The sequence below is a fragment of the Cavia porcellus genome, unplaced genomic scaffold, assembly GCF_034190915.1.
Source record: "Cavia porcellus strain 051 isolate PalLab524CR breed Dunkin Hartley unplaced genomic scaffold, mCavPor4.1 scaffold_26, whole genome shotgun sequence".
In the NCBI taxonomy this organism is placed as follows: domain Eukaryota; kingdom Metazoa; phylum Chordata; class Mammalia; order Rodentia; family Caviidae; genus Cavia; species Cavia porcellus.
Window position 1 is genome coordinate 46,265,743 of NW_026947509.1, and position 27,067 is coordinate 46,292,809.

General features: G+C 41.1%; 1 long non-coding RNA gene across 2 annotated transcripts in view; it reads right to left on the reverse strand.

Moving 5' to 3' along the window:
• Window positions 1–3,190: 3,190 nt before the first annotated feature.
• Window positions 3,191–27,067, reverse strand: part of LOC134473150 (uncharacterized) — a 37,907-nt gene continuing 14,030 nt past the window's right edge. The window contains exons 2-4 of one of the 2 annotated variants that reach the window (XR_010043244.1): window positions 22,719–22,871; window positions 10,631–10,776; window positions 3,191–3,725 (exon numbers count right to left, since the gene is read on the reverse strand). This is a non-coding gene — a long non-coding RNA (uncharacterized LOC134473150). Of the gene's footprint in view, window positions 3,726–10,630; window positions 10,777–22,710; window positions 22,872–27,067 lie in introns of both variants that reach the window. The other variant, XR_010043243.1, reaches the window with a different exon arrangement.

The window sequence follows — 27,067 nt, forward strand, 5'->3', positions numbered from 1 at the left end:
GAGACTGTTCCAAACCCTTACATAATTTTTCCACCTGTCTAAACACCCAAGGAAATGTACAAACTTGTCAGCTTCAGTTAACACCTTTCCTTTGAATTCTTGACTTTTGAGCTACAAAACAGACAGAAAACTGTCAAACATCATTCCTACTGTCAAGGAGCCAACAATCTCATGAAACATACATGTCTTTTTAGAAAATCCATGAAGCAACAAAATACATGCCCCAAGTTGCAGAGTTCTAGATCTCTTGTTATGGCTTTTGTTTAGATGTCCCCCAAAAGCCTCATGTAGTCACAGGACTTTTTAAGAGATGGCTGACTCTACAGTGTGCCACACTGGGATTAAGGGTGCTGGGGTTAAGGTGGGTGATTGCTGGCTCAGTCCATAGATTAGGTTGGCACTGTCCTAATCCTGATAGACTGGGTACAATGTAAGGGACAGAAAGAGGCTTGTCTCCCCTTTTGCTCTCCTTGCTTTTGCTGTCTTCTGTTGCCATGAACTGATCGCCCACTTCCATGAGCCACTTGGCCTTGGAGCCAACCAATAATGGGCAAACTGTGAGCTAAATAAACACTTCCCCTTTTAACTTTGGGTGTCATGTATTTTGTCTCAGCAGTGAGAGAAAAATAACCAAGACACCACTAGAAGAATGACCTGCAACCTACAGCCTCAACTTTGCTGGGAAATGTTGTTTGCAACATGCAGACTTTGGAATCTTACCCCAGTCCTCCTGATTCAGAATATCGGGAGATGGGATAATAGGACTATTTGCAATCTCTTCACTGGGTTCTTAGATACACTGAGGCTTGCAAGGCATTTAAAAAGCTGAGAAAAGAAGAAGCTGGAGTAGACTGGGCATGGGGGAAGATTTCGAGGAGACCTTGAGTATAAACTGGGCTGCCCTTGAAGAGCAGGCAGCAGGTTATGGAATGAGGAAGGCGATCCAGGCAGAGGGACAACAGGGACAAAGGCAGGGACTCTGAACACAGCATGAGGGGGACCGACTGAGGCTGGGAGTCCGAGAGGGGTATGAAGGAAGAATGAACCCCCAAAGGCAAGGCCAGAACTTGTCAGGAAGTGAGTTTCCAAAAATAGGCATGTAAGTACTCTGATTTCAAAGCTAATCTACTTTTGAATGAAAGTATGACAGATTAGAGAAGGACAGAATATAGAAAAATGTAGAATATTTTTTCTATGCTCTCCTCCCCAGGGAAAAAATATAAAATTGTAACATGTTGGTACACATTCATTCCCTTTGAAACTCATTTCTATGTTTAATCCAATCACTTGTCCCTCACCTTCACATACTCACCAGTTAGAATTTTCTTTTCTTCCCAGCTTTGAAGCCTTTGTTCACTTCATAGTACACGCAGCACAGACCTAAAGCCTTACCTGGGCTTTTAAAGGTCTAATAGTATTTCATTGTAAAATGAGCTATTGTTTAACGCAGTATCACAATTTATTGCTACTCGGAGGTTGGGAAGAATCTGAGGATAGGCATGATTTAAAATCCCGTGATAAGGGTGGCTGTGCGGTGCTGGGATTAACCTTTGGGAGGACCAGCTGGAATGGAGACCATGTGTTCACAGTGGTCTGCAACTCTTCCATGCTAGTGACCCTCGTCTCAGATCTACATCTGGATCTCTTTATCTACTGCTATGTGTGTATCTCTATCTCCATATCCTTATCTGTATCTGTCCAGTACGACATCTCTTGCAAAAGCAGAATGGAAAGCCTGGGCCCAGGCTTTTTGAGAAGTGTCTGTTTTTTAAGTAAAAGACTAAATTGTTTTCAGTAAATAGTGATATTCACTATAAAGAGTTGGTGGATGTACCTCACACATCTTAAGACTTGTTACAATTTCTTCCCCCTCGTCAAACCTCTTCCTCTCTCTCCATCTCTTGGTCCCTTTTCTCATTTGCAAAAGATATTTTTTTTACTCTTTATGTATTTTTCTTATATAGGAGAAGCCATGTGATATTTAAACTTGTATATCTGATTTATTTCACTTGATATTATAGCCTCAAGTGCATCCATTTTCCCACTCAAATGTATCCTTCTTTATAGCAGAGTACTATTCCACTGTATATACATACATTTTCTTTATCCATTCATCTGTTGATGGTGTGCTTCCAAGACTTAGCTATCATGATCATGCTGCTGTAAACATGGGTATGCATGTATCAGAGTAATATGATGTTTTTTGCTCTTCTGGGAAGATGCCTACATAGGGAATTTCTGTTTTTCATTTTTTGGAGAATCTCCATCCTGATTTCTATAGCGATTATACTAGTGTATATTACCAACAACAACACAGAAGTGTTTTCGTTTTCCTGTAGCCTTGCCAATGTTTGTTATTTGATTTTTTTTTTTTTGTCTTTTTCTTTTTTATCGGTACCGGGGATTGAACTCATGACTGCCTGCTTGCAAGGCAGGTGCTTATGCCGCTGAGCTAAATCCCCAGCCCTGTTATTTGATTCTTAATGATGGTCACTTTTTTTGGGATAAGATGGAATCCCACTCTTGTTTTAATTTGCATTTCTTGAATGGCTAAATGTTGAACATTTTTCATGTAATTATTAGCCATTTGTAATCTTTTTTTTTTTTTTTTTGAGACAGAATCTTACTATGTAGCCCAGTTTGGCCTTGAACTTGCAGCAGTCCTCTTGTGTCTGCCTCCTAAGGGCTGGAATTACAAGCTTGCGCCACCACAATGGGCAAGGGTCTTTTTTCTTTTTTTTTTTGTATCAGGAATCAAACTCATGATCTTGCACTTGCCAGGCAGGTACTGTGGCACTGAGCTATATTCTTGGCCCAACATGTGTTTTTTTTTTTTTTTTTTGTCTTTTTCCTTTTTATCGGTACCAGGGATCGAACTCACAACTACTTGCTTGCAAGGCAGGCGCTTATGCTGCTGAGCTAAATCCCCAGCCCCAACACGTGTCTTTTTAAAAGACTATTTTTTTTTTTTTCTTTTTTTGCGGAACCAGGGATTGAAGTCATGACCTTATGCTTGCCAAGCAGGCGTTTATGCCGCTGAGCTAAATCCCCAGCCCACTGAAAAGACTATTTTTAACTCCACAAATAGTCTCCAATGGGTTGGCAATTTATTCAGCTTGATGGTTGTCTTATTTTCTCATTGCTGAGATAAAATTTCCAACATCCACACATTAAAAGAGAAAAGGTTTATTTTAGGTTACAGTTTGTAGAAGATTCAGTCCACAGTCAGCTGGCTCCAAGGCAGGGTAGCACATGGCAGAGGAGAAACAGTCCATGGCAGGGCAGGCAGGAGGAAGCAGTAGCTTGCTTTCCTTCCTTATACTTCATCCTGTCTACAAGCCTACTGGTTGGAGGACTAATGCAATTAGCATACACCCACACTGCATATTCACACACCCATGATCCGACCACCTCCTGAAAGCCCCACCTATGAGTGAATGCCTGAGTGAGTCTTGGGAGGGAGACATTCAGATACCAGCCATAGCACGGTAGAGACTTTGTTTCAGTTTATCCCCTCTTTAAAAGTTTGCAAGTCCTTAGAAGCTTCAGTCTCTATGGATGGGATCCATGAGATTTTTCTTTTAACATTCTTTTCCCAGCCTGCATCTTTTAGGCCACGGTATTTTCTCTGCTGAGAAATGCTGGGACAATATCTGATCTTCCAATCTACATCTCTTCCCATTATGTTCTTCTTTGAGGGAAAATAAAGGAAACTATATCGAACACTGTAAGAGAAAGCATTAGACCAGATGAAACTGAGAACCCTGTTAGACAGCTTGAACATTAAAAAATTACATGAAGCATGACATGGCTTCTATCTTCCTTCCTTTCAGAAGTTACTTTGCTGGTGAGGCTTATAGCCTAAGTAAATGATAAGTAGTTAATGTGGCTATGGGGGCTACTAGTGCTTTTAACTTCAGATAAGTTCAAGAACTTAAAAAATGAGTGCATGCAAAAGGATGTCAGTATTTGCCTTTGGAGTGGCTTGCTCCTGGTTTTAATAGTCTGTAGACCTTATGATACTTATCCAGAGCGATTGAATATAGTAATATACTACTTTAATAGTTCTTATCACACAAAGGAAAGCAACTACCAACGGAAGCATATTAAAACATAAACTACTGTTCTTTTCATTTCCTAGATGCCATGAGATTGGGAACTTCCTCTCCCATGTTCTCCCATGAGGCATCAGCTTGCCACAAAATCTACAGAGCCAACTAAACATGGGCTGAAACCTCCAAGCTGAAATAAATACAGTGATTATTTATATGAGAAGAAAGTAGGCTCGGCACATTTCCCTGTTTCATTTTTCCACAATAAGAACACCAGGGAACAGTACAAAAAAACAAAGATGTGTGTGTTACTTCAAAAGGAGGTCGCTCTCGACTGGTTTTATTTTCATTCCATGTGTCGGGGAAGACCCTCAGGACTACTGTTGGAATCTTCTAGAGTCCTGCATTTCTTAGTGAGTTACAATCCTGAGAATGTATTAAAAAGTGAAAGTAATGCAGAAAATTAGGATAACCACAGAGAGTAGCCAGGTACACGATGGACACAGTCTTCCTGTGTCTGCATTGAGATGCACGAATAAGGTCTTCAACACAAAGCAGTTCTACACCAAGTATGTTCTGTAGTCAGTGGTCACTGTTCATGAAAAAAGATGACCAAGAAGACCATCTGTATTAACATCTGCACCAGGAAGTAGATAGGAGGCATTGCCAACAGGGGCTTTCCCTGGGACAAGTCAAGAATCATGTCTTCCTCTTTTTTTGCATCCTCACTTTTAGTAAGGAGGCTGGGTTCTCCTTCTTCCAAGGATCGCTTTGGGAACATCTTAATTTACTTCTATATCATTTGAGAGATAAGAAACTCGGTCACAAAAAAGGATGGAGAAAAAGACACACTCAATCCTATGGGAAACCCATCAGGCCTGGTGACGTGGTTCTTGCAGTGCTGTGCTAGGCAAGCTCTCAGATGTCTCAGACGTATTGCACACACGATAGACATATCCGGAATGTCATCATGAACCAGAGTAGTGACCCTATGTCGAAGTTTGTCCTGTCTCTGTTCAGCTGCACTGTGGTAGGCACTAGATCCACAAACTTAGCTCTCTCAGCCACCTTGGAATCTAAGAAGATAAAAGAAGAGTAGCAAGAGCAGGAAGAGTGACTGATGTGAGCAACTCACGTATTCTCTGCCGCTCTCATGATATGTGCTCTCCGAAGTATACTCAGTTGTCTTTGGAGATAGGACAGATCCAAAGAAAGTTTCAGACAGGGTCAGAGAGTAATACACCTGTTTCACAATACTGAGTGCTGGCCTCCCATTTCTTAACACCCACTTTCCCTTCACTGGTGTCTTCCTCACCTGATTCACTTCCTGGCCTCCTCCCCGGTTCATGCCTTAAGTCACCTGCATAGCCATCTACGCTGTTTCCTCTCATCACAAATCTCATATACTACTTTTTATAGTCTGTGTACCAACCTGTCCTGATCAATACATTGCTGGTAACGGTAATGGATCGAAATGTCATAGAATCCCCAGTTACTTAGCTAAATGGTGTTGTTCAGGCTCTTTCTAAAATCAGTAATATTTCTAAATCCCATCCCCCATTTCAAACCTGCTTCTGATTAGCTAATCAAAATGGATGGATCAATATATAATGATAAGCTTCTCCCAGAAAAAGTTTAGACTTTCTATTTGCTTTTTTTCATGCTGCTTATTTGAAATTTTCATTGAAGATATTTTGAGTACGGAGAAATGAATGAGACAGTGCTTATCTTTAAGTACAGGTCTGATGCTGTGAGGCTCCTGCACCTCAGCATATTTATGTTAACCCTTGTGGCTCCTCTCATTTTCCCTTTAATAAGCTACAAAGACTTTACTAATATAACTTATTAAGTTGACAGTAAACGTTTCTTCAGCCCTCTGTCCAAGTGACTGAGGCTTTCTTAGGTCTCCTCTGCAGTTTAAATTCTTTCTCTACACCATTCAGTTTTCTCCTCAACCCTATTTTACTTCCTTTCAAAAGGATTAATCCCTAATAACTATTTTTCACTCTCTACTCTGTTTTGGCATCTGTCTCTGTAAAGCAATCGAGAGACATTATTTGTCAGATCTGTGGAGGACCAGGGGACAAGCCACATCCACAGAGAGCTGGTTTCTTTCTTTACCCCTTAGGGTTTCCCTAAAGCCAACCATTTCTATAATTTACGGTGCTTAAGCCTGTCTAGAGCCTGCTAAAGAGAACTCTTGGGTGGTGCAGAGAAGGGATAGGCTTGTAGCTATCTCTGAGGGTTTCTAGTAAGCCTGCAGGCTGCACAGTTCTGCCAAGGACCTGCTGGACAGGTTAGCCTCGGGCAGCTCAGATTAGCAGAAGAAAATGCAACCCAGTCAAATTTGGAGAGAAAAACAGGATGCATGCAGAAGAAAATTCTCTGGCATCTCCTCCTCACTTTTGCGATTATTTAAAATTATTTTTCTACTTTGAGTGGAAACTTATTTTTGAAGTACGAATGCATTCAAAAGCACACGTCACTGTTTGGTCCTGAAAATTTTACAGACTGTGAGTCTCCTGTAATTGTTATCCAGACCAAGAAAAGAAATAACCAACCCAGGCTGGGGATTTGGCTCAGTGGTTTAAGCACCTGCCTGGCAAGTGTGAGGTTGTGAGTTTGATCCCTGATACAAAATAATAAAATAATAATAATAATAATAACTACCCCTTCCCTAGGTCTCCTTCTGTGCTTTTGTTCAGTTACCATCTTTCATCACACAGCCAATAAATACCTGGGCATTTAAACATAATCTGACTGCTCTAGAAATGTATAGAAATAGAAACATAAGGTATATAAACATTTTTAAAAATAAAATATTAAAATACAAAAGAAGTCAGAAAAGAAATAATTCTGGCCTGCATGCGTTAGTCCTCTCCACACCAGAGTTCAGCATTTTCTTCCTGGACCATCCTCACACCGTCACATGGAAACCTTGGTCTTGGATTTCTCAGTGGTCAGAACCATCAGAAATAAAATTTCTGTTGTTTCTAAATAGAACTGTGCATTTTCATTTCATCTGAATGCCTTCTCATTTTATTGCCTTCTTTAATAGTCTACAGTCCTTCCTTTAAAAAATTCTATCTGGTGCCTAGTAAGACTGCCAGTTTTCTGGCATTTTCTTCTATATCCTACAACAGAGCAAATTGCCAGGGCAAATTCTATCCTAGAGCCTCTGGAGGTTGTGTTGTTTCTCCTTTGAGTCATCCATCTTCCCTGGGTGGCAATGTTTTGTTCTCTTCACTCACCTTCCAGTAAAGTTAAGGTATGTCTATGCTGTTTATTTACAGACATGTTCTTGAATATATTCCCTGCCCTGGAGGGTGATGTTTGAACCCTCTCTCCAGACACATCGGGAGGAGAGGCTTTCCTGTCACTGTGACAGAATACCTTGAAGCGAGAGTGTGATGGAGTAGGGCAGAGAATGCATTGGCCCTCTATCACATGACTGGCATATCTGCCAATGTCATCTTAAAGGAGAAAAGACTGAAGCGGGCTCACGGTTTCAGTCCCCAGTCAGCTGGCAAGGCAGGAGCACAGGGGAGGGGCATGGCAAAGCAGAGCTGCTCCCCCCACAGCAGCCCCAGGAAGCAGAAAGAGAGGGAAAGAGCCAGAGAGGAAGTGGGTGGGGGCCCAGATATGGACTCCAAGGCCACCCTCATAAAGAGTGCCCATCAGTGAGCCCCCATCTACAGTTTCCATTCCCTCCCAGTGGTGCTGTCAAATTATGATCAGATTCCATCAACTAACCAAGTTAAAGCCCTCCTGATCCAGTGACCTCCCTGAAGCCTAGTGAGGACATACCACATCCAGACCACAGCAAAGAGGAAGGGGGTGGGCTGACTCAGGTAGGAAATAATCTCGCTCTGCAAGCAGGAATGTGGGGTGAAGGGGGATGATACTGGAAAGAAAGCTCTGAGCTAGGTAGGAGAAGCCGCGAATCTTGATCTTTCCTCCTGGAATAAACAGCTTTTATGCAGGGAAGTGGTCAGTATGTAGTGCAGGGAAGTGGTCAGTATGTAGTGAATGCCATCCATGGTGCTTCTAGCTAGATTGGATGTAAAACTGGGTATGAGCAGTGCAGGCATAGTGTAGATGCGAGGAAAAAGAGAGAGGCTGGTTCTTAGCTACCCTGAGGAGGGCAAATTGGATCTGCATCTGCCTATTTCGTGTAAGGAAGAGACCAAATGAAGGCAGAATAACCCTTCAGCTTCAACTTTGATTTTTCATGGCCAAGAATGTCAGGCAAATCCTGTGTTTGATTGGGTTATGGATTCAGACAATAATCTGCTTCAAATCAGTGAAGGAGAAGTTAGACTGTAAAACATAGCACAGTCTGGTTCTCAAATGTCCTCTGAAGGCCTGGTCACTAGGTGAAGGTCTTCTGGTCATTGAGCTCAAGCCCTTGCAGGGAGCTGAGAGATCCCAGTCTCTTCTTTTTCCTTCTTTTCTCTGTTTCTGGCTCAGGACCTGAGTGGTTTGCCTGCCATGTGCTCTCTACCACTGCCCACTGGCACTCTGAAGGCTCAAAGCAATGCGTTCACGTGTCCTTGAACTGGGATCTCCCATATCATGAGCCAGAATGACCTTCTCTCTCTATAAGTGAATTGCCTCATGTGATTCATTGCAGTAATGTAGAGTGCAGTGGATACAACACACAAATTAAACACCAACTCCCTCCTGCATCACCAATTCCCACCTCACTCAGTACTCTTTGTCAGTTTGCCTTCTAGTAACTGGAAGTATACAATCCCTCTTTCACTCTCTGTCTCCAGCATTTCCTTCTGTGTGCTTCTAGAAAGAAAAGGTAGCTGTGCCACCATTTTTATGTAAATTCAGGCTTAAAGTGTAATCAAATGGACTTGAATCGTGTCTTTACCACTAGTAGCATTTAAACTGACTTGTGTGTCTTGAGATCATCACCTGTAAAATGGAAGTAAGGGTAATATTAAAAATATAAGATTGCAAAGATGAATAAGAGAATTACTGCCAATAAGGTACTTAGAAGTGTGACTTGCCCATAGCAAATTCTCAATAAATATGAGTTGTTTTCGTTTTTTCTTGGTGATCTTTTCATATCAGCCTGTATAACTATTACTTATACATACTGAATATCCATAAATTTATTTTTTGACCCAGGGGATTGAATACATATCCTAACATAGGATAAGCATATGCTCTATCATTGAGCTACATCCTAAATTTATAATACTTATAGTGTATAATGCTCCCCTAATGACTATTTCTGTATTTTTGGATTTTCCTATTATAAATACTATTATATACGCCTTGGTAAATTGCAAGTATATCCATCTGATGATTTTAAATTGAAGAATCAAAGGATAAGATGCATTTAAAATTTAAAACATAATCAAATCATCTTTTTAAAAAGTGTAACATTTGTACTTCTACCATGAATATGAAAACAAACGCACTCTACACCTTTAACATTTCTTATTAGCTTTGCAAGGTCTTTCCGTTTAGATCTAAACTGCCCTCCAACTTCTCATAAATGTGGAAGGTGACTGTATCCTGGTCACTTACCACACACACTGGTGAATTCACTCAACGGTGAGTCCAGCTGTTAGGAGGTGGGCTGGCTGGAGGCAGCTTAGCAGGGCAGGACCTCGGAGGGCACATTCTCCGCCCCAGCTCCCTCACCCCCTTTCCTGGGTGACCTTGGGTTGAGGCCTCCCCAACAAGGCCCCTCTGCCACGCCGACTCTGTCCAGGAGTCAAGGCCTGGAGCCCTGAGTTTCCAGGAATCTCCCCTCCTTTCATTTGTGGGTATTACCTATTTTGTGATGGGAAAATGTCTAGGATTTAATTTGGTGGGGAAATCCAGCATACCTCACTGGTTTCTAAATAAGCTTTTAAAAACAAACCAGCCTCTTTGAGACAGAATTTGCCACCAACTTACCCATTAAATGTGTACAAGGCAATGATTTTAATGTGTCAGATTTATGCAACCATCGCCACCATAGATTTTCATGACCCCGAAAGGGATCTCTGTTCCTCTGTGCAGTTCCTCATTTCCCCCAGTTCCCACCCCCCAGCTCTGAGCAAAGATTGATCTACTTGTTCTCTCTCTAGATTTCCCTATAATGAACACTCCATGAAATTGGAATCCTACAGCATATGTTCCCATCCCGGCTTCTTAATTTCCTTCCTTTTCATGGCTAAAATCAGCCCATGATGAATACACGGTACTGTCCACTTTGTTTATCCAGTCATCAGCTGATGAGCACTGTGCTGCTTAATCTTGTTGACTATTATAAATAATATTATTACTGCCAGATGATTTTCCACTGCATAGAGATGCTGTTTTAGAGGCAGTCACTCAATTGTGAGTGAAACGAAAATTTTAATACATCTGACCACTTTCCTTGTGATGTGCTTTTGTTTTTTTGAGTTATATGAAATGCTATGTATTAATGATTTTTTAATTTGCCAAGTATAAAGCAATTATTTTACAGCTTTGTATGTTCCAATGTTTTCTCTTCCTTTAAGACTTTTGAGATTGTGTTTTGCTTAGAAAATGTTTTCAAATGCCAAGATTATACATAAATAAATTACCAAAGTTTTGAATTATTGGTATTTTCTACAGCAGACTTCAATCTTTGGCTGGAGAGGTGGTGCACGCCTGTAATTCCAGCACTTGGGAGACGGGGGCAGCAGGATTGCAGTAAGTTCCAGGCCTGGGTGAACCGCACAGTAAAACCCTGCCAAAAAAAGAGAACATTTCAATCTTTGAACCTTTTGGAAAACTTTGGGATACAAAGAGTATGATGAAGGATTCGTTTTTAAAAACTTTTCACTCCTAACCAGTTTATCCCTATCTGTTAACTCCTACACTATGTTTTCTCCCTGACCTCTGCATAAATTTGGTTCATCTACCTCTTTACACCTTAAATGTATACATGTATTTGAGTTTATTTCTTGTTATTCTATTTAGCTAATTCTTCTCTGGAATAAAACATTTTGATTATTATATATTTATAATATATGATTGTATTAATTACCCTTTCAATACTCTTATTTTTTATAATTTTTCAAATTCATCATTTTTACTTCCTGATAAAGTTTAGTATTATTTCCATGAACTTCAAAAAATTTATCTTGGTATTTTATTTGGCTTGACACTGAATCCATTGATCAATTAAGGAAATTAATGTCTTTATAATTATGAATAGTCTTTGCTGTAGGCAAAGAGGGAAAATCTGAAGTAAAAAAAGACAGTGGGGAGGAAGGGGAAGAGGGAGGCTTCTTAAGAGTCTATTTCCCTACTAATGCACTTTTTAAAATATGATATAAGTTGTATTTGCTCTCTAAATAGCACAAAATACTTTTAAAACATCACCTTCCAGTTTTAAAACATTCCGGCAGAATATGATTATTTTTAATCAATAGATTGAAAGTTCAAGGCAGAAGGTTGGTCAAATTCTTTAAATTAGATATAATCATTCTTTAATAATTTCTTTTCCTTTGGATAATGATGAAGAATTGAATGGGAAGCTGGGTGTGGTGACACACACCAGTAGTTCTAGCACTTCAGAGGCTGAGGCAGGAGGATCAAAACTCACAGCTCAGCCTAAGCACTTTAGTGACAACAAAAAATAAAAAAGATTGGAACCATAGCTCAGTGCATAGACTGTGGGTTCGATTCCATTTTGGAACAAAAGAGAGAGACAGACAGAGACAGACAGAGAGACAGAGAGAGAGACAGAGAGAGAGAGGGAGGGAGGGAGAGAGAGAGAGAGAGAAGAGAACAGAATGTGTTTCTTCACTGCAGGTTTTTGCCAGTTGCTACCAGCCTAAAATCAATGGATGGGCATAACAGAATATTGAGATATAGATAGATGATAGATGCAGTTCAACCGGTGGTGACTTTATTTTGACATAAGCTACCGCATACAAATTTACTCTTACCCTTTGACTTTTGTTGCACTGTCAAATTATTTTCAGATTACCCAAAGTGGTAGGTAATAAACAGGAAAATAGATACGCCTTTAGTCTTAGTTTTTCATGTCGCCTAATTTTGAAGTCTTCCTTGCAGAGTCACAAAATTAAAGGTTATTTTCCTGCAATTTTTCTCCTTCTAAATATTTAGACAACACACGAGGGTGACTAAATGGCTAGTTCAGATCGACCGCAAAGACAGCCGATCTGTAAAGAAAAGCTACGAGAACAGGGAGTCCAAATGCACTTGGAGTACCTGGAAATTACACCTGGCAGCCAGCGACCTTTTGTGCTTCTTTGTTGTACTGTATTTTCTGGCAGCGGGCTTTCAAGGGTACCTTTATTTCACTGATTACTAAATTAGTGTTGGATTTAATGAGAGAGATATGTCCTTTTATTTGTCCCTTTTTTTCTTCTTCTTACTTAAATAAAAAAAAAAGAAAGAAAAAGGATCAGCATCACAAAAGCTTTGTACATTTCTAGTTTGCTTTTGATGATGTGACCATTTGCTCCCATCTATCTCCATGGTAATAAGCTTCCTCCACCCCCACTTCACCGAGCCTGGATACTCAGGACGCTGCTTCAGGAGTAGGGAAGAGTTGCATGCTAAAATAATGTAGAGAAACAAATTGGTTTCTGTAAATAGGCCTCATCTTCAAAGCCTTCAAATTTTCTTCAAAATGTGATCCATTTTTCTTTGCTTGAAAGAGGTGCACTGCAGGTAAAGTATTCGAAAGTAAAAATTTACATCTCAGCAAATGCATCTCAGCCCATATTCCAAAATAAGACTTGGACAAGACTTTAAAACTGGAACAGGTCTAAGGCTTTATCTAGTCCCGGTTGTTTATTGTACACATAAGGAAACTGAGGCTCAAAGTAGCTCACATTTTGTGTTTAATTATAACTTGAGGCTGGAAGGTACACCTCCCAGCACGGCATTCCTTCCTCTGCTACAAATAGCTCAATAGTAGTTATTATTATGACAATAAAAATTGCTATTATTCATAATTAAAGCCTTTATAATTAAAACAGGCTAGTACTAGCCCATGACTAGACAAGTAAACTAATGAGATAGAATAAAAAGCCCAGAAATACCGAGGGAAATTTTTACAAGGACATGTGCCAACTCCTCTCAATGAGACAAAGGTGGGTGTTTTAATAAATTTTAATAAATGGTGCTAGAGCCAGGGGTGGTGGCACATGCCTGTAATCCCACAACTCAGAGGCCGAGGTAGGAGGATTGCTGAGTTCAAGGCCAGCCTGAACTGCATAACAAGACCCTGTCTCAAAAAACAAAACAAAATGATGCTGGAACAAATTAATTATTTGAAAAAAAAAGATAAAATCCATACCTTATACTATTCCCAAGAATAAGTTCAAAATAATTACAGACCTAAATGTCAAATATAAAATCATACAAATACTAAAGAAAAAAATAGGTAAATTCTTCTTTAATCATGGTATAGAGGAAAGGCTCAAACTCTAAAGGCAACAGTAGATATTTTCTTCTATTTATCACTTATAAACTTGACTACGTAAATTTTTTAAAAAAATGTTTTATTTGGCATGGTCAAAAACTTCACTCTGAACAAAATTTTAAAAATAAACAAACTGGAAGAAAATATCTGTAAGAGTCATGACAGTAAAGAGCTAATAGTCTTGATATATAAAGGATTCCTGAAAGTATGGGGGAAATGGACCCAAAAACCTATAGAAAAACAGGAAACTATATTAACAGAAAATACTTGTATTAAAAGGTAGGGAAGGATTAAGTTTGTAAGTCAATAAAGAAACCATCTGCAGCCAGAATATAGTATAGTGGCACAAGGGCCTGCCTGGCAAACACAAGATCCTGGGACCAAAAAAATAAAAATGAAAGAAACCATCTGTATCAGCCTCCACTAGCAAACAGAACACTACGTTAGGAGAGTTTACCTGGACTAAAGAAAATTAACAAAGAACAGTGCGGTACCCAAGTTAGTGACAACCAGAAAGCTATCACCGTTTTGGAAAGAGTATAGTGTCACCTAACAGACAAGGTCGAGGGAGGCCTCTGTGGCACCGTGACTCAGCTGGGAGGAGCGCAGAGGCCACAGTCACCCCGTCCACATCCACTAAACTCTGTGTCATCTAGCAGCAGAACCAGCCTTCCCTGCATCGGATTTCTCTGGACCAGCAGAACACTGTAGACTTGACTCTTGGCCTGTTTGTAGGCACGGCCTTGAAGACTGGCAGTTTTGTTTGCTGTCACCTGGAACCATGGCTGGAACAGTGATGGTCCATGTAAGAATGTTTCTATCCAGAGGCTGCCAGCAAGTCAGGAAGCTAAAGCTGCTACAAAAGAGGAATGAGGTAGAAGGAGAAAAGAGAGAGGGATGCCGGGGCAGCCATTCTGTGTCCTGCCACCCAAGTCACTCACCTCACTGCAGGGGCTCCCCAAGACCTTCTAGGGCAGACATGAGCCGTCCCTTGATATCCCATGGGAATGTGGTGAGACTAGTTTCAGGCTACCACACTTGTGCAGCAGTACATAACCTGAACAGACTTGGGTGCTTGGAAGTAGGGTGCTGCCCTATCAAACCCCCAAGGACCTTGGCTCTGGGTGGCCATCCGGGAGAAGCAGAACAAGAGATGAGGACACTGTTGGGGAGGTGTGAGAGTGCTCGGAATAACTTTGGAGGATAATAGTTTTTTTTTTTTTTTTTTTTTTTTTTTGGTAATGGCAGAAAGTACGGTCTGCAGTAGTGTGGAAAACAGAAGCAAGACGTCAGGAGCGGCTGGGGAGATGCCCCGCAAAACGTGGCAAGTGCCAACTGGCCTTTTCTTAGTTACATATGATGAAATGTTATACCAGCGAGCTGTTCTAACCAAGAAACTGTTCAAGTTTTTTTTTTTTAGCAGAATGGGAAAGATTTACAAAGAAGCCAGGATTTGCTAGATTAAAAAATAAAACTGTTGGACATCCCCAGAGCCGCATTAAAAGAGGCTACTGTAAGAAATGGCTTCCCAGTCAAATCCAGAGAGTGGCTGCAAGATGCTTCGTCAGAAAAATTTAAGGACAAGCCTGGTAGCGTTTCTGGGACTCTCAAAGGTGTTACTCCTAGGCCGTCTTAGCAAACAATGGGAGTTTTACTTACAGGCGATGTGTCACATCAGTGTCATGGGAAGCCCAGATGTTTCGGATGTGTAAAATGGGCACATTTGCATCTATGTCACCCGATTACTCCAACTATTAAGCCCAGGAACATCCACTCATTCTGTCTGCAGAGGACCTGCTCCTTACTACGAATTATATCAGCGTTTGCCAACTCCTGATAGATATTAACCTTCAGGATTCTCAAACAAAAATTAGAATTTTCAAGAGATTCTCAAAATTGTAAGTTATTCTTTATTTTCCACCATAACATCTTCCTTATATGGTTTTTAAAAACAATACCTGGGGCGAGGGATGTAGCTCATTGGTGCAGCGCCTGCCTGGCAAGCATGAGGTCCTGAGTTTGATTCTCAGTACCAATAAATAAATAAATAACCCACAATACCTGGCTACTAGAATAAACAGTAAGCCATTTCTTTATTATGTGGTCATACTAAAAGTTTGTGAGGTTTCCTGAAAAACAAACAAACAAAACCTAAACAAGCAAAACAAGGGATTAATAAATGCATATGTTATATATTTTATTACTATGGATATATGTATTTGGACAAGATTGCACTACAGTTTATCGATGTATAAAAATTATCTCTACTTGATATAGTTATTTGATAATAGAAATATTAAAAGATGGTAACCTTAACCCAAAATAAAGGCAAGTAGAATGCTTTAAAAAATTGAAAGATAACAGTGCATCTAAAATGTAAGAGGTATCTCTCTTGAAATTTACAGCCATGTCTGTCCTCCCACATTGACTGTAACATTGTTCACAATGACGCAAACAGGGAAACCAGCCAGGTGTTCACAAACTGATGCAGGGAGATGGACTACTACTCAGTCATTAAAAAGGATGAAATCCTGCCCTCCAGAACAATGGAAGGAAATGGGCTTACTACATTGAGGGAAATAAGCCAGGTGGAGGAAGATGAATGCCACATAATTTCACTCCTATGTGAAGCCTAAAGACCTCATCTTGTAAAAACTAAGAACAGAATGATAGCCACCAAAGGTCAGGAAAAGCAAGGTCGGACATAGATGTGGAGTGAGTGATTCGATGGACTAAGTTATAGAGTGGGAATCAAAGGTTTCTGGAATGCTATCATGCTCTGGGCCAAGTGTGCATGATGATAATTTCCTGTTTCAAAAAGCTACAAGAAAGAATTGCAAAAGTTTTGACACAAAGAAATGAAAATGAGGAGATATATATGTTTAAATTGACTTAAACATTGTACAATATATACATGAATGGAAACATTATACAATACACAATTCATATGTGTGTTTTATGTGCCAGTTGAAAATAAACTTAATTGCTAAAAAATGAGATTTCAGGCGGACATGGTGGTGCAGCCTGTAATTCCAGCACAGGGGAGGCAGAGGCAGGAAGATCACCACCAGTTTGAGGCCAGCCTGGGCTACAGAGTGAGTTCAAGGACAGCCTGAGCTACATAGTGAGATCCTGTCTAAAAAAGAGAGAGATTTCTGAGATTGCCAACAGGTCAACCCATGAAGGGATAATATTTCTAATCCTTCTTATTTAAGCACAAAAACTGTTCCAGAAAAAGGAAAGAAAAAGAAGAAATATAAAAACACATAAAGTTGGGGGCTGGGGATTTAGCTCAGCGGCATAAGCGCCTGCCTTGCAAGCAGGCAGTCGTGAGTTCGATCCTGATACTGATAAAAAGGAAAAAGACAAAAAACAAAACAAAAAAACAAAACAAAAAAAACCACATAAAGTTGTATTGTATCATCTGTTTGGTCTTTGTTTCATGACACATATTTCAGATATGGAATTTTTTTTCATTTTATACTGATGTTAGTTGAATTATTAAGAATGTATTTAGAAGCATGTTCAAGTTGGATATTAGGGAACATAATGCTTATTATATAACTCACTGCTTTTTGATAATGATGAAAAATATTAATTTTTATTTTCTCTTAAAGCCAATAGTATCTTTGCTAATTCAGAGTTTAGTTTCTGATTTCGGGATCCAATAGCTCCTGTTAGTAGCCACTGCTGTATTTCTTTCTTCTTATTTTCATTTGTTTATTTAGTGGTGCTGGAGATTGAACTAAGGACCTAGTGCATGCTAAGCTTGCATTCTACTGCTGAGCATAACCCCAGCCCCTGTATTTCTTCTGATGAAGCATATTTCCTTCACAAGTTTTCCATTAATAGTTTTGCTAATTGAGCTATTTCATTTTTGTTCGTCAAAGCAAAAAAAGCCTTCCAACTTTATATAACATTGGGTAAATATTTAATGAGAGGTATCACTTTTTCTGAATTAAGCAATTTATTTGTAATTTCTTTTAAAAGCTTATTGCCCACAGCCCAGAATTTAGCTTTTGATTATAATATTTGAATCATGACTGCTTAACGCTTTAACTGCTAATCAAACAGGTTTTAAGTGATTTAACATCTCTCCCAGTTTCACTAGGCCTTTCTGTGTCCTAGCATCAGTGATCATAAAATAACTGTATCATGATTTAGATCATTAAATTTTTCCATCCTTTATTAGAGCTTTATACTGTTTTGTAGCTGAAAATGGCTGGTAAATCCCCCCCCCCCTTCTTATTGCCTAAGAGAATTTCTCACTGGAGAAAGCTTAAAAGGTTTCACCACTTTTCCTATTCTAAGAATTGCCAGAAAGGCATTATCTTATGGATCATACTGATTGGCTCTAGCTGGACCACTGGAATCAGAAAAATGGATGCTTTCTCACCCATCCACTATTTGGCATCTGCACTAATTCTGCTTTCTCTGCTAGTTATTTTAATGCTCTATCTTCAAATTTTCTAGTAAAATCCTTCTGCTGCAGAGTGGTGATGCAGTCCACCTGCTGAAACTCGCCACACTTTCCCACTACCTGGGGTGCATTGCTCTTTATTAATATGTATCAGTGGCATTCTAAGCCAGTAGCACCTTTATTTCTTGCAAGAAGAATTGTAATACTTTCATTTGGGTTTTAATTGCTTTTTCTCAAGATTCAGAAAAATACCAATTACTGGAGGAATTTAGGGAAGACACCCTGCATGGAAATACTGCACTGTGTCAGGTAGTTCTTTAACTAGACACACCAGGTATCCACTCTCACATGAACACAAACGATGGAGGCATTTTGAGGAGCAAAACCAGGCTGGAGAAAATGGGATGTGTTGGATGGGTGTGGTGTGTTTAATTAGTGTTGAGGTTCCGTGGCATGTAATGGTAAAGTCGCAGATAGCAGTGACATAGAAGCTTGTTTCTTTCTCACATCGAAGGTGCCTGGAGGCTGGTCCTGCACGCTCCAAGCCCACGCTTTCCAGACTTCTGTCAGTCCTTCTTCCCATCCTCAAAGCCACCTCTGTGTCCAAGGTGCTTCCGGAGCTCCACTTAACAGTATCTGCACTCCTGGCAGTAGGAGACCATAAAAGAGAAGCTCTGTCTGCATCCCTGGAAGGAAATGTCTAGGCTGACCTGGCAACGTTTCCATGAGCCGGAATCATGGCTGTACCCAGCCACTGGGAAATGTAGGCTGACCCTGGGCCACTTTGCATCCAGCTAAACACCGTGGTTGTTTTACAGGTTGGGAGTGGATCGAGGAGAGCCAGTGGTCTAGGAAGCCTTCTTGTAGGAAGTGACAATCAATCTGGAATTTGAATGACAAGTAGAAGGTTTTAGGCAAGGGACACAGGAGATGGAAAATGCTTGAGGCCCTAGGTTTCAGTCCTGGGGAGGAGAGTGTGCAGAGCAGCAAAGACAACACAGTGAGGAAGGGAGGAAAGAAAGAAGGAAAGGAGAGAGGGAGGGAAGGAGAGAGAAGGAAGAGTCTGGGGTTTGGGCACTGACTAGGTAATACAGCTCTTTCCCCATCACTGTTAGAGCATTGCTCTCAATTTCTGAAAAGTTAAAAAATTAAAAAAAAATTATACTAGGAATTAATTTTGAAAGAGGAGCGTGGCATGCCTTAAATACTTCTGGAATACTTAGGGTACAGATGTAAAGGAATTTGCTCTTAAATATGCCGGAAGTAGTGCATGTTGCTTTTGGCCTCGATGCTTTAGTATGCAGCAAGCTTTTGACTGTTAGGCTTTCTGGTCTACCTGCAACATGGGAACTTGCCTTTGCTCATGCGCTGCCTGCCGGGGTGCCCTGGGGCGCTCTGTGCAGGAGACCAGCCTGCAGCGGGATGTGGGAAGGCGTGGACCCAGGTGGCTGCATACAGTGGGAGCCCACCAGGCCTATGCTCTCGGTCCACTCTCTGCGGACGTGTGACAAGAGCACAGATTCCTTTAATCATGCTTAAAAAAGAAAAAGAAAAAGAAAAAAACTCCCCCAAACTAAACAACTCTTTTAATCGTTTTTCTTTGTACGGCCATTAGGCACTTGGTAGGAATCTACACTGTAGTTTGAGCCAAGGCTCCGCAGCTGCATTTACGTTCACAAATCTGAGCTTGAGCTGTTCTGCGTGGAGCTGCTGAGCCTATTTTCAAGGTCCACTGTCCGGACTAGGTTCACAGTCGGCACAAATGCCTGTCTGCGCGCGCCCCCTAGCGGTCTGGCTCAGCCTAGCGATGGAAAGGTTCGGACACCGATATTTTCGTGGGCCGCTTTGCCCTGCAGGTGCTGGGCAGGCCGCTCGATGTCTTCTCCCTTTGTCCCTCCTTGCGGTCTCTTGCACACTGATTCGTGTGGAGGTTTGGTTAACATCTGTCGAGCTGTCCTCAGTAAGCGCGTGTCGATGAAGGATGAAAAGAATGAACAGTGTGATCTTAGAGGTCTTTCATACTCTTCACTCAAGGCGTCCGTACTCAGTAAAAACCGCAAAACCCCACTACTTACTGTCTTAAGAACTGCTTTTAAAATCAAGTATAACATATATATAAAAGCACACACAATTTAATGCATCTAGTGCATTTTCAGAGACCGATCACATCTGTGTAACTAATATATCCAGAAATAGAAATAGACTCGCACCCATGTCCCTTCAGGTCCCTGTCCTTCGTAGGGCCACCACTTGGACCTTGACCAGTGTCCATTCCTTCTGCCTGGTATTACATTTTGAAAAAATGGAATCCTATAGTATGTACTTTTTCCATCTTTTTTTTTCCTCCCAGTATTGTCTGTGAATTTCATCCTTGCTGTGTGTTTTGTTCATCCATGTGTTTCATTTTGAAAATCGATTCCAAGAGCCCCAAGCTACATTTGTATAAAAACTGCAAAAGGGCTGCTTAAATTATTCCGAGTGTTAATTAGCAGTGCCTCCTACACAGAGCCAAGCACACTCTCATGGATACCTGATGAGTCAAAGGAGGAAGTCTGAAGACGAGCTCAAGGCTTCTCAGGCAGTGACTCACAAGGACCCAGCACCTCTATTTTGTTCTAACCTGTTTGGCAGTATCCCCCCAGTCCACATGCTGGGCATTCCACACCAACACCATGCCTATCTCTGGGTCCTCTGAACATTTTCTTCTGTTTTATTCCTGCTTTTTCACTTCATGTTTCATCTCCACTGTGTGTGTGTGCCAGAGCCCTCACGCATGGGCTTCAACTCCGGTTTCCTGCCTGGATAGAGGGAGAAGGTTGGGCAGGGTTGGGGGTGACTGTGTGTGTTGAGATGTGAGGGAAGCAGGTGAAAACAGATACAAATGGTGGAAGAAGTAGAAACTGGGAAATTCTTTCACACTTCTTTTGTCTTAGCAAATGTGAAACACACAGAAACACTTGCCAGTGTAGTAAAGATGCACAGAAAGTTTAATAATGAGGTTCTCGGGTGAAGCGCTAAGGTTATACTGGAATCACAGTGATGCAAAGGAAGACTATGGTAACATGAGATGAAATCCATGTGCTTTTGTCTCTGCCTCCCCAGATGAGGGGGTAGAAATCGCCTTTGCCTTGGGCACGTGGTTGTGTTGAGGTAAATACAGCACCAAACCGACAGTCAGAAGAAGCAGGACTGAGTTTTCTCTAAGCCATTTACTGTTTTTGCGCCTCTGAGCAAATCATCCACCCTCTGGATTTCATCTATGAAGATGGGAATGTCAATATCTATCCTATAGAGCTGTGCAGAGGAGAAAAAAAGTAATTTTCCCTTTACTGAGTTCTTAGCTTAAAAAGTGAATTCTTAACCAAGAACTCCTGTAACAAAAGATAAATAAGAAAAAGGCTTGAAAATTTGATATAGTTTTATACAACTCAGGACACTTCCTAGGGAAATAAAAACCCATAGAAACAAACCCAGGTGTTTTTACTAGTAAGTCTGAAGAAGAATGGAAAGTCCTGGAGAAATATGATAGGGCAATAAAGGTCCGACCCGGTATGATAAACGGGAGAATCTTGGCAGCTCTGTTGGTTCAGATTCCCCTCTGTGACCTCCATTGTGGAGATGAGGGTGCTTCTTTCCTCTGGACACAGAGAGCATATTTCTCAGATGGGGATCTTAGGATCTGCTTTAAAGGGCAGGAAGTCCTTGCCAGGCTTTCTGACCTGCTTCAGAAGAGAGTAGATGAAATTGAAGGGTTGCCTTCTTGTTACTATCATTTTCTCAACACGTTTCTTTAGCTTAAAACATTCAGTCTGCCAACAGGCGATAGTCTGAGCTTGTGTGTCCTGAATCTCTTTCCTCTGGGTGGGGATTAAGTGACACTGCTTGAGGAAGCTCTCTGCACAGTGTGAACCTTTAACCTAACATGGAATCTTATTGTTATGGAATAATTCTATAGATACCCCGACCTTATTTAATAGGTCAAGAAGCGAGATGTAGATGTTGAAGCAACTAACAGGGGGAGCAGATTGATCAGGTCAGGAATTTAGAGAAATGTTTCCTGGAGGCCTTCCGGATCTGTCAGCTGCTTTGTTGGCCTGCGGGTTGAGTTTGGTCAAGGGGAAGGACCATCGCGGGATCTTATCGGTCAAAGAATGATTTGCCTTTATCCTTTGTTTCTGTGTGTCCATCGATTGGTTGAATCCTTCCTGTGAAGACCACAGTCTCATTAGAAAGCCTGTGTAGATGATGACTCTGAGTTGTGGCAATCACTTCTTTCCCGTGAGCCTTGAGCCTTGAGCTTGAGAGTTAGGCAGGAGTAACAGGACGTCCAACCCCGTCCTGGGGTGCTGCCCTTTCTCTTAGTGATTTCCTGACCTGGCTCCCTTGACTACAAATAGGCCCTTTATTGAAATATCCTCAGTTCTGCCACCTGTTTCTTTTTGAGTGCTGAGTGCTTCAAAATGATATGGGAAAAAAAGTTCCAGAAATGTGATTGTCTATTTCATCACACCCAAAAAGATAATTTAGCATTGGATCATGGAAGGCTATGGTATAAAATATTGTATACAAAAGTTTTCTTTGGAAAGCAATCACTAGGCATTCTAACAATGGCAAGAGCATGCATAAGAATAACTATGGTCCAGCACTCTCCATTCCAAGCAATGACATATTCACAGTGATCCTGTGGTACAAATATTATTGTTATCTCTGTTTAACAGGTGAGGAAACAGGTGCAATCTAAACAATTTAAGGTCATGCAGTAAGTGGAAGATTGAAACTCAGGTAGGCTAGTACCAAACCTCTTAACCTCCACATTATCTTCATGGTCTTTAAAATCCCCTTCCAAAGCTCTGAAGAATGCCAACCATTCCCATCTTCTGTGAACATTTCAGGAACATATTCTCCATTTGCTGCCCTCATGTCTCACCAACAAACTTGACATCATTTTCTGACTGCATTTCTGCAAAGAAACAATTTTGTTCACGTCAATAAAGATCTTCTCAGAGCACATTTTATTTAGCTTCTTTTCGATCTTCAATGTGTATTGCCACATTGGAGACATTTGACATTGATTAGCTTCTGCTGATAGAAGTGTCTGAGATGTAAAGCCTTGGATGCTTTTCAAATACATATGTGTGTGTGTGTATCTCAGTTTGCCCCTTCTTTATCCAAAATGTTGATATTTTTTTTTTCTTTTTTCCAGTACTGGGGATCAAACTCATGTCCGCCTGCTTGCAAGGCAGGTGCTTGTGCCACTGAGCTAAATCCCCAGCCCCAAAATGTTGATATTCTTGAGGTTTTTTTCCCCTAGCCCTTTTCTCTTCTCACTCTGCTGGTTCTCTTTGGGTTATCTCATCTACCACTATGGATCCAGTTGCTATTATGCAAAAATAATTAACAAGCAAGGAAAAGGGAATAAGTATGAGAATCAAATCACTCTACAAACAGTTTGTCCAAGGTCAGTGTCTGGTCCTGTCCATATCACACTTATTAAGGAATACTGGAGAAATCTGGCAAATTTAGTAGAAAGCTTTTGCCTCCAAATTGCCTATGGCATGTACTTCATGGGGGCAAGAAACAAACTGGTATCCTGTAAAGAACTGTGTCAAAGATTACCAGTGATCCAACTGGAGAAGTCATTAGCTAGAGTGTCTTGTGCAGCTGGAAATAGAAAGCTGTCCTCGAGCACAATCAGCATCTACCCGGAGTTCCTGTCTGCAGTGATTCCTTTTGCTAATACAAAGCCACCAGTGTCAGATTTTTCCGACTTACCTCTGTGATGGTAGTACTCCTTTGCTTAAACCTTCAGCAGAAAAGAAGTATGAGCAGTGTCTGAAGCTTTTCAAGGACTGACTTTAGCCTGTGTATGGCCTTATTTTCTCCAGATCCCTGCCTTATACTCTATGCTCCATGGACATTATGCTTGATGATCCTGGAGCATATCCAGATGATGTGTACATGCTCTTTTATTAGGACCTCCATGGCTTCCTGCATCCTTTTATCCACCATCCATCCATCTATTCATTCATTTATCCTCTATCCATCCTTTAAAACAGACACTGAACACTTGCTCTGGGTCTAGTCAGTGCTCAGTGTGGGGATATACCGTAACCCAAAACTATACAAGGCTCTTGTCTAATACAGCAACTGATCTAATGATAAGAGACAGTAATCAGAGTCACAGGTAAAGACATCAAATTTCACTTCTGATAAATTGTATGACCCTATGATGGTGCCATGAGGGCCTGCTATAGTTTGTATCTTGAATATCCACCCAAGACTTGTGAAGTTTGGTCACCAGCACATGGCATTACTGGGAAGCAGAACCTTTAGGGTGTGGGTCCAGTGGAAGGCAGTTAAGGTCATTTGGGGTCTGCCTTTGTAGAGGACATTGGGATCCTGGTTCTTCTTTGAACTCGTTTTTAAATCTTTCCAGCTACTAAGAGATTCTACTAAGAGATTCTACTAACAGCTGCTCTGTTCTACCACATGCTTCCTGCCATGTTGCACTGTCCCATCGCAGGCCTAAGGGCAATAATGGAGCCAAGTGACGGTGGACTGAAACCTCTAAAACCTTGTACCAAAATACAGCTTTCTTCTTTATAAATTATCTCAGGTATTTTGGCACAATAACGGAAAGCTGAGTAACAAAGGAGAGCTAGCCTAGTCAGATGAATAGAGAGCCAAAGAAAATTAATTAGGACTTCATTAAGGGTAGGGAAGGCATGTGCAAAGGCCTCAGGCAGAAGGCAGCGACAAGGTATGCTAACAGCAAAGAGTGCAAAGCAGAGGGAAAGGGTGGGAAGCAAGCGGGCGACACCTTTAAGAGGAGGGTAGATGTTTCCCTGGGGTTAGCAGGGCTATGAATGTTTGTGAGCTGGGCTGGGGTGGTACTAATACACCCAGCTTCACGTTTGAAAGATCTGGCTGCACGTGGATGATAGATTTAACGGACAAAGACCGGGAAGTGGAAAAGCAAGGAGGAGTCGACGGCAGAAGTCCCAGTGGGTGATGATAGGCTCGGACTCCTGCTTTGCATGCTGCCTTAGCGCTGTCTGGGCTACTTAACAGCTTCCTAAAAGTTACTGTCACTACCCCCACTCCAGTAGATTTCAGGTCCTGAGGACAGACAGGACTAGAAGCATGCACATAGGCTCAAGTCAAGGGGACTCTGGGATACCGCTAAACTTTAGACTCATTTATTGCTGGGGACCACAAATTCAGTGCCTGGTTTGTGTATTTCCCTGTGGGATAAAAGGAAGGATTGGGATTGTTGATGTCACTCATGTGGGATTTCCCATTGATTCTTCCAAGCATAAGATCATCTATGTCTTCTTAAATCATCACAGGATTATACTATGGGTCAAGATACTTCAAACATAGGATTATCTACACCCTCTGAGTTGGAGTCTTCGGATGAATTGCAATCCCTTGCTAGCCCCACCTGTCACTGTATAGACCAAATAAATAGTGGCTGTTTTGGAAGTGGAGGAAGTCGGATCCAGAGACACTGACTTCCCAGTCATTGTTGGAATATAATACTTGTCTCTGTTTATTTTTCTTGAGACATTCTTGAGACTGACAATTGGGACTCTTGGCTGGTTTCTCAATATTGACAATCAGGACTTGTGGCTGAGTACCTGATAATTTATATTGCTGTGACCTGACAGATTTTTTGTACTGCTCTGAACTGACAGACTTGTGTGCTGGCTGCTTGTTGGCTTCTGGCACCATCTTGACACATCTCCTCACCCCTAACACAGGCCTGAAAAATAGTTTTGTTCAGGCATGGCAAGAACCTCCAAAATCACATGCCAAAATAAAACTTTTTTTTATTGAAGATTATCTTAGGTATTTGTTATCGTGATTAAAAATTGACTAATACACCATAGTGGTTTCAAAACTGGGATCACATCAAGATTATGGTTGTAAGTTGTGCTGGTTAGTTCGTGTGTCAATTTGACAGGGTAGGGGATGCCCAGGTAACTGGTAAACCATTTATGAGTGTGTTGCAAGGGTGCTTTTGGAAAAAATTAGCATTTGAATTAGTAGGCTCAGTAAATAACATCATCCTTACTGCCATGAATAGGCATTAACAAATCTATTGAGGGTCAAATTAGAACAAGAAGGAGGAAGCATAAATGTGCTCTTTGGATAAGATGTCCATTTGTCTCTGCCAGCAGACATCAGTGGTCTTGGTTCTTGGGTATTTGGAATGGAAATAAGACTTACAGCATTGACATTCCCAGGCTGTGATGGCTCATATCTAGATGTCCCCCAAAGCCTTGATGCAGTCAGAGGCAGGTTTTTGCAGAAGTGGCTGGGTCTAGGGTGTATGATATAGAGATCAAGAATGTCGTGCTGGGATTGATTCACATGCTGGGATTAAGGGTGTGAGTGCGGTGGGTCACCTGCATAAGATATAAGGGAAGAAAGAGCTGCTTGTGGCTTGTGACTTGTAGCTTGCTGCCTTGCTGACTTCTGCTGCCATGAACTGTTTCACCTCTGCCATGCCAACCTGTGTTGGAGTCAGTCAACTATGAACTAAAGCCTCTACAAACTATAGCTAAATAAACCTTTCCTCCTTTAACTTTGGGTCTTGGGTATTTTGCCTCAGTAATGAGAAAAGTAACTGACATACACTTTTAGACTCACACTTCCCATAGAATTACACCACCAGTATTCCTCGTTATCCTGTTTGTGAACTTTATGAGACCTTGCAATCTCTATAATCATATGAACCAAATCTCATAATCTCCTCGATACAGGTATTGCTGATTTTATTTATCTGGAAAACTGTAACACATGAAGAGACTAGGCAGTGCAAAGAAATGGGGTAATGTGTAGACGACTTCAAGACTGGCCTGAAAGAAATCCTTGGCCATATTTTTTGGAGTTCATTTCTGTAATTTATTACAGGAATTCCATTCCATGATCTCTTTACTGTCACTAAAGAGAAGTTCTTGACCAATCCTAAGGTCTTCCATTGGTTTTTAAGAAAGCATTCTAAATTCCAAGGGGGAAGTCATACTCTTCATAAAGGCATAATTGATAGGCCACAAATGGTAACTCAAAAGGCACTCTCAGTGGCCATCACAGTCTGCACCTGTGTTTCCAGTGAATGATGCACTAGTTTGTTCACTGTGGCATCAAAGA